Source organism: Geotrypetes seraphini, chromosome 7 (genome assembly GCF_902459505.1).
Source record: "Geotrypetes seraphini chromosome 7, aGeoSer1.1, whole genome shotgun sequence".
In the NCBI taxonomy this organism is placed as follows: domain Eukaryota; kingdom Metazoa; phylum Chordata; class Amphibia; order Gymnophiona; family Dermophiidae; genus Geotrypetes; species Geotrypetes seraphini.
The window spans coordinates 177,706,894-177,722,875 of NC_047090.1; positions in this window are offsets into that span (position 1 = coordinate 177,706,894).

Consider the following 15,982-nt stretch of genomic DNA (forward strand, 5'->3'; position numbering starts at 1 on the left):
AGATTTCGGCAGTTGGAACCCAAGCACAGTACCGGGTAGAGCTTTGGATTCTTGCCCAGAAATAGCTAAAAAGAAAAAAAATTAAAAATTTAAATTGAATCAGGTTGGGCAGACTGGATGGACCATTCGGGTCTTTATCTGCTGTTATCTACTATGTTATATCACTATGTTACTATGTTTAATTTTCAAATATAGATAACGCCTTTTAACGAGGGGAAAGATAATTTAAGCTTTTGGATAGATCTGGTAATATCAGGTCTCTCAGAATTTCAAGATAGAGGAATTAAAGGAGGAAGATCCTAAATGTTAGGCAGGCACATTTCAAGTACACCCTAGAGCGGGGGTCGGCAACCTGCGGCTCCAGAGCCGCATGCGGCTCTTTTCCACCTTTGCTGCGGCTCCGGTAGTGTGTCACGCAGGCATGCACCTTACAAGTCCAGCGTCGCGGCGGGAAATAGCCATGCTGAGCAGTGAGCTCAGCACATACACAGATGAAAGCCTTGCTTGCTGATTGGTCCGGCGGCCCCGCCCCGCCGTGCCGCCGGACCAATCAGCAAGCAAGGCTTTCATCTGTGTAGTGCTGAGCTCACTGCTCAGCATGGCTATTTCCCGCCGCGACGCTGGATTTGTAAGGTGCCTGAAAAAGAAATCATCCTGGCCGGGGTCGGTGTCATGCTCCGGAGATCTACAGCCTTCCTATCTCCCTCTCCCTTCTACCTGCTTCCGGCCACATCCCCTGCTCCGCGGCTCTCTTCGGCAACTCAGCAGCAGCGATCGACACAAGCTTCTGACGTCGGGGCCTACCCTCTGCGAGTCCCGCTTGTTTCAACTTCCTTTTTCCACAAAGGCGGGACTCGTAGAGGGAAGGCCTCGATGTCGGCAGCTTGTCTTGATCACTGCTGCTGACGAGTTGCTGAAGAGAGCCGCGGAGCAGTGGGGTGTTGCCAGGTGCAGGTAGAAGGGAGAGGGCCAGATGCAGGACTCGTGGGTGAGGGAGGAGAAGAGAGAGAGAAAGAGAGAGGGGAGGGAAACAAAAGGAAATCTTTCATACTGGGCTGGGCCGGAGTGGAGGGAGGGTGGAAAGATTCTAGCTACAGGGTGCAGTAACAAAGGAAAAAGGGGGGAAAGCTGAAAATGGAGATAGTGACACAAAGAAGAGAAAGGGTAAGCAGGACCTACTGAATAAGGATAGAGATACAGAGGGGACATGAAGAGGAGGTGAAATAGAGACATAGAAGTAATGCTGAAAAAGTGGGGGGGGGGAGATAAAGACATTGAAAGGGCAAATGGTGAACATGGCGTAAAGATAAGGACAGAGACAAATGAAGATTCTGAAAAAGTGGTGAGATAGGGATATAGGTGAGATGGACACAAAGAAGGGTGATGCTGGAAAATAGGTGGAATGGTAATTCTGACAGACACAGAAGGGAAATGCTGGATCAAGGAGAGATGGGGCTCAGGCTAGATGGAATGAGGAGAAATGCCTTGTTGGCCCGGAACTTCCTCTCCTACGTCAGAATTGACGTCAGGGAGCGGAATGCTGGTCAGCGCAACACTTCTGCAGGGAAAGCTTGGGACGGCGGTGGCTTGGGGGCTGTTCCCCGATTGCGGTGGCAGCAAACCGAGTGGCTTGGGGGAGGGCACGGAGACAGAAAGAAGGGGGAACAGGGAGACAGAAAGAAAAAGTTGGGGGAGAGAATGAGGTCTGGAGGAGAGGAAACATACAGGAGGCTGAAAGAAAGGAAGAAAGATTGGATGCACAGTCAGAAGAAGAAAGTGCAACCAGAGACTCATGAAATCACCAAATAGCAAAGGTAGGAAAAATGATTTTATTTTCAATTTAGTGATCCTGTATATAGCATTAAGATAAGAAACAATATATGCAGTGTTAGATTTGTTTTATAATGGTTTTGCGGCTCCAAGTTTTTTTTTCTTTTTGAAAACGGGTCCAAGTGGCTCTTTATGTCTTAAAGGTTGCAGACCCCTGCCCTAGAGATTACTGGGAGCCAGTGAAGTTTTACCAAAAGTGGGGAAACACGTTCAAATTTGCTTTTTGCAAAGATCAACCTATCTGCAGTGAGAGAAGGGTGTTGGGCAATGTGCATTAGATAAAAAGAGGATACCTTTTTCAGGGTAGAGAGGAAAAGAGAGACTGTGGACTTCTTACTCTCTGGGCCCAAGATGGCGATTTCTTCCCTGCAGAGAGGGGCCAAGGAATATCCAAAGGGCTAGGGTTCTGAGGATGGAAGAACTAGGGTCAGAGCACGTATTTTGCTAAGTTTGACCTGTGATGCATGTCGGTAACAAAAATATCAAGCACGAATACAGGATGTCTGGGGTGGTACTTGGAGAGACCTCCCAGGAAAGAGACTTGGGAATTTTGATCGACAAGTCAATGAAGCCATCCGCGCAATGTGCGGCGGTGGTGAAAAGGGCAAACAGAATGCTAGGAATGATTAAGAAGGGGATCACGAACAGATCGGAGAAGGTTATCATGCCGCTGTACCGAGCCATGGTGCGCCCTCACCTGGTTAAGGGGCTGGAGGAGTTGCTGTACAGTGAGAGATTGGAGAAATTGGGTCTCTTCTCCCTTGAAAAGAGGAGACTGAGAGGGGACATGATCGAAACGTTCAAGATGCTGAAGGGAACAGACTTAGTAGATAAAGACAGGGTTCTTCACCCTCTCCAAGGAGGAAGAACAAGAGGGCACTCTCTAAAGTTGAAAGGGGATAGATTCCGTACCAACGTAAGGAAGTTCTTCTTCACCCAGAGAGTGGTAGAAATCTGGAACCCTCTTCCGGAGACTGTTATAGGGGAAAGCACCCTCCAGGGATTCAAGACAAAGTTGGACAAGTTCCTACTAAACTGGAACATTCGCAGGTGAGGTTGGACTTATTTAGAGCACTGGTCTTTGACATGGAGGCTGCCATGTGAGCAGACTTTTGGGCAGGATGGACCTCCGGTCTGACCCAGCAGCGGCAATTCTAAAAAAAAAAACCCCCAAAAACCCCAGAGATTTCTAACTCTAGCTGGAAGTTGTTGCTAGCTTGGCTTTTATGATGCGACATTATCCCAAAATGCATATAAATGGCATGCCCACATGCTATGGGGGGCAGAAAATTATAGTTCAGACTCCATACTGCAGGGTAAACCAAGGGTAGTAAGTCAGGGTTCTAGAAAATGGTAGAACTTTAATAGAGATAACTCTTTAAATTCAGTCATCAAGATGAGGAAATCTGTGTGATTTATCTGCAGGTCTACAATTTCATCCTGAAGTGTTTGCCTGTGGAGAGGAATACAAATGACCGATTTAATGAGATACAAAATGAGGGTACTTTTTAGACTCATTTTTTTATTGTAATTGCTTGAGTCAGATAACTGGAAAAAACCATTGTATTATTTTCTTTCTTCAAATGTTAACGCTTCTTGTTTTGAGACGTATTCAGCTCGGCCACTTCAGCTTGAAGAGATCTGAGGGACTTTATTATCAGGAGGTACAGCTGCTAAACAGTCCGTGAGCTGAAATTGAAGATTGACTTGATGGTTGAAGGGGACACGGTATTTTATTGGCTGGAAAATAAAACTGCCAGTCTATTTAGAAAGGATTAGATCACATCTTGGTTTCTTCTCTGCTCATCCATAGATTAGGGGGCCCTTTTACAAAGCTGCAGACTTAGTGCACCCTTGTGTAAGTTTTTCCCGTGCTAAGGCCACTTTTACCGCAGCAGCAAAATGATCGATTTTCCATTTTTTAAAAATAGCCATGTGCTAATGTTGCCATTAGTGCGTGGTCATTAAAAAAAAAATTTGCCTAAAACTGGTCTTAGGGATATTTGGAGCAATGAGATTAAGCATCAAATTTCTGCATCTCAATGGCCACGAATATGGACTTGGAGGTTGAGATGTACAATGTCAGCATCTATGAGACAAACTTGGTTTTTTTCTGTTACATAGACCACTATGGACCCCTGTTAGAATACAAAAGTTAGATAGCTCTAAGTCAAATAAATATTGGCATTGTCATCTCAAAGCAGGGACTTTAGATCATTTATTGTTCTATTGTCCATTTATTATGCTTTTTTGGAAATCAATTTGGGGCCAAATTAATTGTTTATTAGAAAACCCGGTGGCATTGATCTATGATACTATATTATTTGGTATGTCAATGAGAGCAAAAACCCAAATATCATCTAAGAACAACAGACTTTTATTGATAATGACAGGAGTCGCCATACAACAAATTACGAGCAATTGGAAGAATTGGAGCTGGCTTAATTATAGCTTTTGGTGGAATTCATTGTGTCATATGTATAAAATGGAACGAACATTAGCCATCCAGAAAGGGAATTTTAAGAAATTTCAAGAGACTTGGGAGCCATTAGCAAAGTATTGTAGCGTCTAAGTACTATTTTCCCCTATAAACAAGCACATCCGGGAGGGGGGAGGGGGGAAATCTGTTAAGATAATGAATTTAAATATAATGTACTGAGGTTTATTATATAAATTTTATATGTTGGGCATTATATTTGTTTAGGAGGGAGGGGGGACTAATTCTGAAATTTAATTAATTAAATTTAATTTAATTCTTATATACCGCTAATAACCGTGAGGTTTCTAAGCGGTTTACAAAAATGATGCATTAAAGATACAATAAATAAAAACTAAATAAATAAGATAGGTACTTGGAAATTCCCTGTCCCAAAGGCTCACAATCTAACTAAAGTACCTGAAGAAACAGTATGAAAAATAAAAATAAAAAGACAGAGGTAGAGATAGAGATAGAAATGAAATATTCCAACAAGTAATGAATAAATAATTTAAAGATAGAATTAAAATAATAATTAAAGTAAACAAAATAGAGATAAAAATAAGCCTAGAGAGAAGCAGAAACACACTCCAAAAAAGCATCAAGATCTTTGACTTGTAATTATTATGATCATTTAACACCAGATCTTAAATGCCTTTCCGGAATACATCATATCCCTATCCCTCTCCATACCCACCGCCATCTCCACCCCAATTCACTTCAACCACCATTCTCATTCTATTCTTTAACTGCCGTCAACCCCAGTTCCGATGGCTATCATCTGGGTCCCGAGTTTCCTCCAAGAACAGGCGACATCTCTGGCAAGCTAATCTCCACCGCTGCCGCACATGATGCGAGATCCTCAGAGGTAGACCCTTCGGAATGGGGGAGGAGTGAAGATGGTGTCGGGTACCCTGCTGGAATGGGCTCCCGAACCGACCGTTGGTCTGAGCGTCGGACTGCAGCTCTCCTCTGTCGGCTCTCCCCTGCTGGAACGGGGGAGGGGTGTAGATGATGCTAGGTGCCCTGCTGGAAAGGGCTCCCGATCTGGCCACAAGTGATACTGGCAGTTGGTGCCGAGCATCGTCAGCGCTGCTCCTCCTGTAGTTCTCTCCCCTGCTGGAATGGGGGAGGAGTGAAGATGGTGTCGGGTGCCCTGCTGGAACGGGCTCCCGATATGGCCACTAGTGAAACTGGCAGTTGGTGGATATTAATGATATATTAAGTGTGATATTGAAGTATAAAATGTTATATTTATTGTAACACTTACTGTAAGTTTGAAAATAATTAAAAAAAAATTGGTAAAGAAAACCAAAATAATGATTTGCGTGTGCACACACCATGGATAAACCAGTTCCCTATGTGTTATAATGTGAGACTAACCCTAAAGGTAAATTTCTTCTTGGGGTCTCATTTACCAACTATGCTAAGGGATTTAATAGCCCATTGATCACTTTTTTTGAATTGGTGTAAGTGTGGGTAGGACATTATTGTCCATACCACTGGCCCATAACCCTGCCTGGCAGCCAGTAGGATTCTCAAGATTTCCATAATAAGGTATACTTGACATAAATTTGCATATTGTATGCCAATCCATCTTGTGTAGAGTGACATATTAAATAATGGAAGATAAAGACCTGAACGGTCCATCCAGTCGCACTCATTATCAATTCAAGATTAAATGCTTTGGCATTTCTGGAAAACAATAAATAACTAAAAGGAGTCTTCAAACCTTATACATTTAATAGTTGTTCAGGCTAACAGACCTCAGAAGTACCATACTGTATGTCTCTAAGCTTTTGAGATCATACAGACTCAATTGGCACCCATGGTCGTCATAGGCCTCTATAATACCTTTTTTGTTATTGATTTTTATATATACGAATATAAATACTTTAGATATATCAAAATATACTCATCTTCATCTACGCGGGTGGGGGTAGGTACTCTGACATAGATTATGTTTCAAGGAAAATCCCCCTTACATCCAACGGCTCATGCTTCCCGCGTTAGAATTTTAATCCGCGGGAAGCATAAGCTGTTGGATGTAAGGGGGATTTTCCTTGATACAGCCCATTCGGGGCGAAACATAGTCTATGTCGGAGTGCCTCCAGCCCCGCCCCCAGAAAGCCTCTTTTTTTTGCTATGAGCACTGGCCACGTCTGGAGGGCCTGGAGCATGCGTGGATGCATGTGACATCATCCATGCATGCTCAGAGACCCTCCAGATGCGGCCGGAGCTTGTTGGGGGCTTTCCAAAACCCGGACAAACGCCGGGTTTTGGAAAGTCCATCCGCGATCCCGGACAGTCCTCTAAAAAGAGAACATGTCCGGGTTTCCTCAGACGTCTGGTAACCCTACTTATTTGGGTCTTTCCAAACAGAGCTTGTAGTTATGTTTGGCGATGCATTTACAACTATATGTGAAGGCTGAGGCATGCCACCCATTTCCATCCCATAATGCCCTCACATTTTTACAATGCTGGCAGTAGAAGGTGACGTAACTAATATCAGCAGACAGGTTCTGGACCGACTTCCCTAAAACCCAATGGACCGAATTGGACAGGCTATACAAAAAATATTGCAAATCAGCATGTGATCTGAATAACTGCCCACCATACCTACTAGCAACAGCTTCCACCAACTTCAAAGCTTGCTACACATTATGGCTGCAAACCACACTCAGGGAAGGCCATTTCCTACCAGACCTCGGAGAAATTATAATCACGCCAATACTGAAAGATCCCAAAGGTCTAACAAACAGCCCATCAAACTACAGACCAATCGCTTCTATCCCAACATACGTCAAAATAATAGAAGGACTAGTCGCACAACAACTGTCCACGTACCTCGAATCCCTTAACATCTTACACCCATCCCAATCCGGATTCAGAACCAACTACAGTACTGAAACTCTACTGGTATCTCTACTAGACATAGCTCGAAGTCACCTCAGCCAAGGAAACAAACTGCTAATTATCCAATTTGATTTATCAGCTGCATTCGACCTAGTGGACCACGACATACTCCTCCAAATACTAGACGCAATAGGAATTTCAGGTAAAGTTCATAACTGGTTCAAAGGCTTCCTCAAAAATAGAACATACAGAGTCAAATCTAAAGACATTCTATCTGAACCATGGTCCAATCCATGTGGAGTACCACAAGGCTCTCCCCTCTCTCCCACACTTTTCAACCTATTCATATCCTCCCTAGGCACCACCCTAGACGCCCAAAATATTACTTCTCTCAGCTACGCGGACGACATTACCATCCTCCTTCCATTCGACATACATAACCCAATCTCCACAGAACGCCTGAAAACTACATTGAAAACAGTGGATAAATGGATGATAGATCACAAGTTGAAGCTGAACTCTGACAAAACCAAATTCTTATTACTAGAGAAAGACAAAACACCATCCCTAACAGAACTGGAAGTAAACTCAATCAAGTACCCTATACAGAACTCCCTCAAAATCCTTGGAATACACTTAGACAGATGCTGTACAATGCAAACACAAATCCAAAAAATCACCCAAAAAGCATTCTTCACAATGCGAAATTTAAGAAAAATCAGAAAATTCTTTAAAAAAGACCAATTCAGGATCATTGTCCAATCCATGGTACTAAGTATCGTCGACTATTGCAACAGCCTCTACTTACCCTGCCCGACCAACACAATAAAAAAACTACAGACCATCCAGAACACAGCCCTCAGACTCATATATTCACTCAGCAAATACGACCACATTACCAATGCATACCGAGAATCTCACTGGCTACCAATAAAAGCAAGAACACAATTCAAACTCTACTGTCTCATTTTCAAAGTAACCCATGGCACGGCACCCAGTTACCTAAATAACCGTTTTCACTACTACCACCCACCAAGAAAAAGGAGAACACAGAACCTCTTCACCTATCCACCACTCAACGGTACTTGTCGTAAGAAACTCTACGACAACCTCCTGGGGACACAGGCAGCCAAAATAGACTCTGACATCTCTAGATTACTGACCAAAACAACAGACATAAAAGAGTTCCGCAAAGAAATAAAAACACTACTGTTCAAAAAATATCTCCCATCACTCTAACCACCGCCCAATGAGTTCCCAATCAACGACTTCGGAATCACTCATCCATATTATCTCTTTGTCTGTGATCAAGAATATACTGTAACTCTTCTACACTACACCCGACTTAACTGATCGAGTTGACATGTATTACCTCTGTAAAATGCATTATCTTCTGCTATATGTATTATCTTCTGTAATAAGTAATATCTTCTGTGAAATTGTAATATCATAACTCTTCACTGTTCCTGTAACTTACTCCTATCCTGAAATGTAATTCTACTGGAATGTCCCAGATATTTTCTATATTGTAATCCGCCTAGAACCGCAAGGCACAGGCGGAATAGAAATCCCTAATGTAATGTAATGTAATGTAACTAATGGTCATTAGACATCAATTTTAGAACATTGCGTTTCGAATGCAAGGAGAACAAAATCAGGCTTTAAAAATATTTTATTGCAAATTGCAATGTTTCATTTGTCTTGGAAATTTTATTTAAATGGCCTCTCAAAATTCTGATGCACAGCAATCAGGAGAAGACAGAACCTGCAATCATCTCGATTTCAATCAGACATTTTCATCTTAGCCCAAGGCAGCTTTGAAAACTCATTTCTGCTGGCCAGCATCTGATAATTAACCTCTAAGGGTCACATCTCCGACATGCAGGGAAAGACTGCTGAAGTCCGGAGGAATGCATTCATAACCTTCTGGTGCATCTTAAGTGGCAAATTTCACAGGCATCTAATCCATAAACATCCGTTAATTTGCCCATGCTCTTTGAAAAGAGAGACTTTTTTTTTCAACGTCCAGGCCCAGAAGACCAGAAGGAAGTAGCTTTTCCAATTATCCTTCTCATTATGGAATAAGTGGTCTTGAATGGTCACGACTTCCACTGATAACTAACTAGGGGCGCCTGAATAAGTGAGTCACCCAGTAATGAGCAATCTCTTAAAAAAAGAGAAGAGAAAGGTGAGCAAAGAGAAGAAAAACACATGGAGAAAAGACCATAAGCAAGACATGGGACATGCTAATTTAGGTAGAAGAATCTTGTTGATGGTATTGATACCACCAGCCAGTGGCATAGCCAGGATGAGAGGCTCCCGGGGCAGTACTGCCCCTCCCCCCCACCTCCACACGCTCCTTCCCTGCCCCCTCCTGCCGCGTGATCGCCACTTCCCTTCCCCATACCTCTGTAACATTCCTTGCACCAGCAGCAACCCCCGAGCTGCTGTCGTGCCATCAATGGCTCTTCCTCTGACGTCACTTCCTAGGCGTGGGTCCAGGATGTGATGTCAGAGGAAGAGCCGATGCTGGTGCGACAACAGCTTAGGGTTGCTGTTCGTGCCAGGAACGTTACAGAGGTACCGAGGAAGGGAAGCTGGGGGGGGGGAGGAACTGGGGGGGGTGAGAAATTATTCTGTTTTCTTCAACAAACCATTCATCTCTACGCAAAATCAGTGGGTAATAATTACCCCTAGAAAAATCTAGACTTTGCCTTGCTTATGTTGCTAAGTCCAATTTGGATGTTTTCTGCTAAACGTCCAAACTCAGAAGCACAGAAACATTCATTTTCGAAAGCCAAACCACTAGACGTCCAAAACCTAAATATATATTTTTGAAAATCGCCTACTTGGTTGCCCAGGCCAACAGAATGTCCAGCCCCTAGGACACCTAACTTTATACCCCATTTTCAACCAAAGAAACATCTATGTTGAAAACGTCCACATCCAGACCATTTGGATGTGGGAGTGGCCATCATTGTGATGGACTGGCCACACAGACATGGGCACTGCTGTGAACGTCACATAAAGAGTGCTAGAAGTATATCTCACCATATAGCCTTATAATTCATGGTGAGCTCTCCAAACTTCCCAAAAACTTACTAGACCCACCTGTCTACCACCCCAATAGACCTCGTGACTGTAGGTGGCAGCTATATGGCAGTAGAGTAGGGTTTTGGTGGGCTCACACTTTCCACCATAAATTTAGTGGTTAGAGTGGCTTATGGGCCTGAGTCCTCTATCTGTGATTCATTAGCCCATCATCAGGTTACTTAAGACACCTGTGTGATGCTCTACTAGGAAACCATGTCTTTTTCATACACACAGAACACAGATACATTCTCGCCCAGTATGGAATAAGTAATCACAAACAAAAAATAGAAATATGTAGACAAAAGTTAAACTGAACCACCAAGAAGCCAGGCTCTGCATACAATGCAACACCAGAGAAACAATGACGCATCCCTTAATACTGTGCATAGTATAAAGATAGCAGATGTATATGTGAAAAAAATGACAAACAGCAATCACCACTTTACAAATTAACAAATAGAAATAAAACAAAAAAAACGGAAAATAAGGAAATACAATTTTATTGGACTAATTTCTTCTAATATTTCCCCCCTGAAAATTCTTAAACTGTATATTGTAATTTTCGTTGTATTTTTTTGTAATTCGCGACTTTTTCCTAACAGGTCCTCTTGGAAAATTCTTAGCAAACTGTATATTTTATATTTTCGCATTCTTAAAGTTAATGTACTCTGTATTTCCTCTGACTATCTGCATATTGTAACTCGCTGAATGTCCAGCTCTCTTGAATGTAAACCGCCTAGAAGTCGCAAGATTGTGGCGGTATAGAAGAATAAAGTTATTATTATTATTATTATTAATTCACTTCTGATTATAACTTACACATCCAAGGGGTGGGGTGGGAGGGTTGGGGTTTGATTTTTACAGAGATTAATGTAGGAAAAGTTATTGAAGGAACCTATATATTTATATTTTCTTGATTAGTCATTTGGGTGGGTGGGAGGGAGTAAAAATGATTGTTCATGTATTTCTGAATGATGAATGTACTTTTCCTAACAAAATTATTCTATGTATGATTGTTTATTGCACTTTGATAGTTTGGAAAACCAATAAAGATTTAAAGAAAAAATCATCACAGAAACAGTAAATGTTTCAAGCAAAAAGTTAGCAAGCTGCCGGATACCTCCTCCACTGCAGGCAGACAAACCTCCTCTCTCTCCCGGCCTGACCATAGTTGATTGAAATCGAAATGAAGCACCGAAGAGCAAGATAGCAACAAATTGTTTTGGGACATTAGTCGTGAATTTTATTTAAGATGTAAAAAATGTTTAAAAGAAAAATAAAAGAAAGCAAAAACAATCTAGCTGGTATACCAAAATTAAGTGGATTAAAAAAGTAGAATATAAAGAAGTTCTTTAGTCAATAACTGGAGAAATAAGAGTCTACAGTATATTATGGCTTACAAGAGCTCTGAGGTTTTTTTCATTCCCCTGTTAGCATAATTTATTCAGCCCGTCCTCTCAAAGGAGCCCAGAATGGGTTACAATAGTACATTCACAGTTTAGACAGGATAAGACTTAAGTGGAAGTACAGACTTAGCAGACATAGCATAGTTGATATTGCAGCATTCACAGTACAGACATGGGGCAAAGCCACTGCTTGCTCTGAATCGGTAGCATGGAATGTTGCTACTCCTTGGGGTTCCGGAATCTTTTGTTGCTCTTTGGGATACCAGAATCTTGCTATTCTTTAGGATTCTGAATGGAATGTTGCTACCAGTGGCATACCAAGGGGGGGACAGGGGGCGGTCCGCCACGGGTGCACGCTCCAAGGGGGTGCACAGCTGGCCGGATCTGGAACCTCCCGCGCTGCTCCAAACGGCACCTCAGCGTGGCTGCTGTACTTATAACAGAATCAAAAAGAACCCGAAAAATAGGGAGCTGACAAAAACTATGAAAAAAAAGAATCTCCCAAGCCCCAAGAAGGAAACAGTGTTCAGGGAGAGAGACTGCCCACAAGAACAATTAGAGTAAAGCAATTGCTCACATAAGATAAACCAATAAATAAAGGATGAATTTACTTACTTATAACAGAGCAGAGTCGGCAGCCGCGCTGAAATGAACGAAGGTCCCATGATGACTGCGCCATCTACCACCTCTGTTCCGGAAGAGGTAAGTGACGTTGGGGGGGGGGGGGGGGGGGTTGGACCGGCAGCCGCAGTCATCGCAGGATCTTGCCGTAACGCCCTGCATTTGCCGGCCCAGCCCCCTCCGACGTCACTTACCTCTTCCATCCGGAACAGAAGCAGTCAACGCGGGACCTTGCTGATTTGGGATGGAGAAAGAAAGGAGCATAGTAGGGTGGTGAAGGGAGAGAAAGGAGGTCAGGGTGTTATGGAAGGGTGTGGAGGGTGAGAAATGGGGGTCAGGATGGTATGGAAACATGGTGAAAGGTGAGAAAGGGGGTCAGGGTAGTATGTAAGTGTGTGGAGGGTGAGAAAGGGGGGTCAGGGTGGTATGAAATCATGGTGAAGGGTGAGAAAGGGGGTCAGGGTGGTATGTAAGGGTGTGGAGGGTGAGAAAGGGAGTCAGGATGGTATGGAATCATGGTGAAGGGTGAGAAAGGAGGGCAGGGTGGTATGTAAGGGTGTGGAGGGTGAGAAAGGGAGTCAGGGTGGTATGGAATCATGGTGAAGGGTGAGAAAGGCGTCAGGGTGGTATGGAATCATGGTGAAGGGTGAGAAAGGGGGTCAGGATGGTATGGAAGCATGGTGGAGGGATAGAAAGGGGCAGATGCTGATGGAATTACGGGGAAGAGACATAAGGGGGAAGGATACTGCATGGAATTGGGTTGGAGGGAGAGAAAGGGGGCAGATGCTGATGGAAGTGGGGGGAAGGGAGAGGAGAGAGTGAAATGCCAGACTATGTGGGTGTGAGAGAGGGAAGGGAAGAAGAGGAAAGGAGAGATGCCAGACCATTGGAGGAGGGAAGAGAAGAAGATGGATGCCAGACTAATGGGGGTGAAGGGAGAGATGGAAGGGGGAGGTATAAAGTTTCTAGAACGGGAATAGAAAGAGAGAAGATGTCATATAGAAGGGGCAGAGAGAGGGTAGACAGTGGATGAAAGGAAGAGAGTGACAAAAAGATGAGGAAAGCAGAAACCATAGAAGACAAGGTAGAAAAAAAATTCTATTCATTTATTTATTTTTTGCTTTAGGTGAGATGCATCGCTGTTTGTGTGATGTTGCATTGTATGTAGAGTCCAGCTTCTTGGTGCTTCAGTTTAACTTTTGTCTACGTATTTTTATTCTATCTCCCCATTTACAAAACTGTAGAGCGTTTTTTAGCGTTGGCATCTGAGCTGTTACCACCGTGGCTAAAAACCACACTACAATTTTGTAAAAAGGGGAGGAGTTGTTTAGTTTTGCAATGGGTGTATTGATGTTGTACTACTCACTGCATATGTAAGATGCTGCCTTTTCATAGGTACTCATGTGTGACGTGTGGATTGTTACTAAAAATCATATTTTCATACAGATGGGGTGGGGGGTCAAAAAATGATGGGTACGTCACTGGTTGCTACTCCTTGGTTTTTGGCCAGGTACTAATGACCTGGATTGGCCACCGTGAGAACAGGCTACTGGGCTAGATGGACCGTTGGTCTGACCCAATAAGGCTATTCTTATGTTCATAACATAACATACAGGTAATACAGCTTTTGCGTTGCAGGTGTGTACATGGTTGATAGTATAGTGTTTGGTTCCAGTGGGCAGCACATTTAAGTTTTACTGGGAATGGCATTTGAATTTTAGCATGAAGCACAATTATGTTGTACTTGGAGTGTTTAGTAAGCTTGGTAGATATTTAAGTTATATTTGCGGTGGCATTTGAGTTTCAGTGGGAGTCTATTTGGTGTACTAGGAGATGCCTCTGAGTTACATTCGTCAGGGTGGAGGCGCCGGTCGTTAAGGAGCTGGGTTTGTAAATAGGAAGGTTTGTAACATGATGGCAGATAAAAGGCCAAATGGCCCATCCAGTCTGTCCATCCAGAGCATCCACTGTCTCCTCCTCTCTCTATTGGTTAAGGCTCTTAACATTTGCATCTCCTCTTCCTATAGGCTAAGACTCTTTACAGCTGCATTGTGAGGTCACAGAACTTTAGTAACATAGAAACATAATGGCAGACAAAGGCCAAATGGCCCATCCAGTCTGTCCATCTGCAGCATCCACTGTCTCCTCCTCTCTCTATTGGTTAAGGCTCTTAACATTTGCATCTCCTCTTCCCATAGGCTAAGGCTCTTTACACCTGCATTGTGATGTCACAGAACTTTAGTAACATAGAAACATGATGGCAGATAAAGGCCAAATGGCCCATCCAGTCTGTCCATCCAGAGCATCCATTATCCCAGGACAAGCAGGCAGCATATTCTTGACTGATGGGTGACGGCACCGACGGAGCCCCGGTACGGACACTTTTAGAGTGATTGCACTCTAAGAACTTGGAAAGTTCTGGAGACCGCACCGCGCATGCGCGAGTGCCTTCCCGCCCGACCCCGACGCGCGGTCCCTCAGTTTCTTAGTTTCCGCGGAGCTAAGAAGTCGCATTTTCAACGGCTGTTGAAATATTTTTTTCATTCGCCTTCCCGCTCGCGTAAACTTTTTCGGGTTCTTTTTGCCCTTTCCTTTTTTCTTTAAAAAAAAAAAACATTTTCTCTCGTTTTTGTCAAGTTTTTTGATTTGACCCGGCGGGGCCTACTGCCATCATCGAGGCCTCGGCCTTCGATTTGGCAGAAGCCGTTTTTACGTTCATGCCCCCCCAGCCCGGGTTCAAGAAGTGCCAGCGGTGTGCACGGCCTATTTCCCTGACAGACCCGCACAACTGGTGCCTTCAGTGTCTGGGTCCGGAACATCAGGCCTCTACCTGCACCCGCTGCGCCACTTTGAAAAAGCGGACTCTTAAAAATCGACAGATACAACAGAGACTGCTTTTCGGCACCGACATGTCCGACCCCGCGTCTTCGGCGCCGGTCTCGGTACCTGTTTCGTCGGCACCCACCTCATCGACGCCACGCGATACCGCGTCGACGTCGCAGCATGCAGGTAAGCCGGCTAAGAAGCCTTCCCCGCTGGAACGTCCTCCGGTCTCCATTGCAGAGAGCCCAATCCTGCCGACCGTGAGGCGCCAGCGGAAGCGCTCCGCCCCTATTGAGGTGAGTCCCTCGACATCGGGCTCCTCATCTCCGGGGCGTCGAGCGGCACCGCAGGTACCGCAGAAGAAAAAAGCGGTACCGGTGCCCTCACTTGATGATCGCATTGCGGCCATCTTGCAGGTACAGCTGAAGGAACAGCTCAAACAACTCCTTCCAGCTCTCCTGACACCGAGCCCTCCGGTATCGGTCCCCACTGAGCAACCGGTACCGATCGTGGAACAGTCTGTAGTGTCACCATCCACTCCTTCGGTACCGGTACACTTGACCTCATCGGCATCGATGCCTGTCCTCGCACCGGAGCCTAGGTCTCATCATCAATCGGTACAGACATCGGCTCCGGTGCGACCGATAACTGTTCTGCAGGATATTTCCTCCAAACCTGATTCCACCTCTTTCTCTTCTTTTTTAAGAGATATGTGTGAATCTCTTTCTATTCCTTTGGAGGCTGAGTCTAAAAAGTCCAAAGCTTTTCTGGACGCTCTTGATTTTGACCAGCCTCCAAAGGAATTCTTGAAACTCCCTTTACATGACATCCTGAGGGAGACCTTTTACAAGAATCTGGAGACTCCTCTTACTATCCC